Genomic DNA, 2500 nt, shown 5'->3' with positions numbered 1-2500 from the left:
AGGGCAGCATGATCTACCGAATCGAATGCCTTAGATACGTCGATCGATGCCACAAAGACAGAGCGGCAGGAGCGAACTGCGTCGGTGAGAGCAGTGTCCAAGATGAAGGTATTTTCCAACATCCCATCCCGAGGGACGAATGCCCGCTGACGTTCGTCCACAGCACAAGCGCGCATCAGGCGTGACGCGAGAACCTTGTGAAAGGTCCGCGCCAACACCGAGCAGACCGTAATGGGGCGAAAGTCAGCGGGGGATGTTGGTGCAGCCGTTTTCGGGAGAAGGGACGTCCGCGCGCGAAGCAGGCGTTCCGGAAGGGCGCGGGCCAGAAGGAAGAGATTCATCACTTTCACCAGGACTTCGTGCGGCAGGCGCCGCAACTCCGCTGGGGTAAGGCCGTCCGGCCCGGCTGCTGATCCCCTGGGCGGCAACGCGGCGGCGACCTCCTCATGTGTGACCGGCCCCCATATGCACTCGAGAGCGACAGGCTCTGAGTGCGGGAGGAGGCGGTCACGAATGAAGCCCGCGGTGGAGATGGGCTTCTTGGTGAAGAGGTCCGCCCAGAAGTCCAGCAGACCAGGGATGGCAGGTGGCGGCTGGAGCAGGGTGCCATCCAAGAGGCCGCGCACGCAACGCGCACGCGACCGTCGGAAGGCATCCTGCGTTCTCGCGTACTCCCAGCGGCGCCGCTTGCGCTTCTGCGTCGGCGGCGCGGCAGGCGGCCGCTTCGATGGTTGGCGCGGCCGCTGTGTCCTGGTGATCGATCTCTCCCCTCTGGACCCGACCGACGCAAGGGCATCCGGGAGCATGCCCAGGATGACATCGGGCGGCGTGCCCCGCCCCAGACCGATGACACGGTCCAGGGCAGAGAAACGCTGGGCGGAAGCGGGTAGCCCCGCCAGATGCTCCCAGATGGCGGCGTCAGTCGGCCCCTCCGGCGGCGGCCCGGTGGTGTCGGCCGCGAAGTCCTCGGCTGCGTCGACGGGCGGCGCAGCGGCCTCGCCCGCGTCAGGCAGCGGGCTCGCCGCTCCCCGGCGGGACGCCGGCTCTTCCCCCCGACCGATCTCAAGCGCCTCCATGAATTGGCGGACAAGCTGCTTGTGGGCAGCTTGCCGCCGTCGGCACTTGATTGCCTCAAGCGTTCGGTCGGGGAACATCCTGATGAGCTCTTGATTTACAAAGAAGAACCGGGCGTCCCTCTCGAGGAACAGTTCGGCCTCTGCCTTGGCGAGCGACAGGACTTCTTCCTCCGTCCACCTCGCGCGATGCCTCTCCGTGACGATCTCCGCGTTGGCGGCCGCAAGGTGTTGGCGGCGGCGATGGACCCCGAGACCGTTTTTGGTGGTGAAGCTGCGGTGGCACTCACTACAGGCGTATACAGCTGCAAAAGTTACAAGATTTTCGGCACGGCCGGTTGGCCGGCTAGGTGCTGGGGGAGTTGGGGTGGCACCTTCAGCGGAAGGGCCACCACTTGTTCTCTGGTTACTGCCCCCAACTGAAAAAGGGATAGTGCGAGGGGGGGCTGGTAACCCCCCCAAGCCCCTGGTGCGGTCTTCCACTCTGCTAAAATCAGCGGGCCCACGAGAAGGGGAGAAGACCGCAGGAGAGGAGAGGCTAAGAGGGCTAGGCCCATGTATTGCGCATCACTCTCCCTGTAACTATAACCTTAAGAGAGTCATAGTTACTCCCGCCGTTTACCCGCGCTTGCTTGAATTTCTTCACGTTGACATTCAGAGCACTGGGCAGAAATCACATTGCGTCAACACCCGCTAGGGCCATCGCAATGCTTTGTTTTAATTAGACAGTCGGATTCCCCCAGTCCGTGCCAGTTCTGAGTTGATCGTTGAATGGCGGCCGAAGAGAATCCGCGCACCCGCGCGCCCCCGGAGGAGCACGCTAAGGCGGACGCGGCCTCGCAGCAAGGAAGATCCGTGGGAGGCCAAGGCACGGGACCGAGCTCGGATCCTGCACGCAGGTTGAAGCACCGGGGCGCGAACGCCGCGCAGGCGCGCGCATCCTGCACCGCCGGCCAGCACGAGGCCAACCAACGGCGAGAGCAGACCACGCCCGCGCTAAACGCCCGCACTTACCGGCACCCCTACGGCACTCACCTCGCCCAGGCCCGGCACGTTAGCGCTGACCCACTTCCCGACCAAGCCCGACACGCCCCGATCCTCAGAGCCAATCCTTATCCCGAAGTTACGGATCCAATTTGCCGACTTCCCTTACCTACATTATTCTATCGACTAGAGGCTCTTCACCTTGGAGACCTGCTGCGGATATGGGTACGAACCGGCGCGACACCTCCACGTGGCCCTCTCCCGGATTTTCAAGGTCCGAGGGGAAGATCGGGACACCGCCGCAACTGCGGTGCTCTTCGCGTTCCAAACCCTATCTCCCTGCTAGAGGATTCCAGGGAACTCGAACGCTCATGCAGAAAAGAAAACTCTTCCCCGATCTCCCGACGGCGTCTCCGGGTCCTTTTGGGTTACCCCGACGAGCA

General features: G+C 63.4%; 1 pseudogene; it reads right to left on the bottom strand.

Moving 5' to 3' along the window:
• LOC124573643 overlaps positions 1–2500 on the bottom strand; it is a 7862-nt pseudogene that overhangs the window by 3316 nt on the left and 2046 nt on the right.

The sequence above is a fragment of the Schistocerca americana genome, unplaced genomic scaffold (genome assembly GCF_021461395.2).
Source record: "Schistocerca americana isolate TAMUIC-IGC-003095 unplaced genomic scaffold, iqSchAmer2.1 HiC_scaffold_184, whole genome shotgun sequence".
NCBI lineage: Eukaryota > Metazoa > Arthropoda > Insecta > Orthoptera > Acrididae > Schistocerca > Schistocerca americana.
The sequence above is the reverse complement of the archived record's forward strand: the minus strand, read 5'-3'. Positions and strand labels throughout refer to the sequence as shown.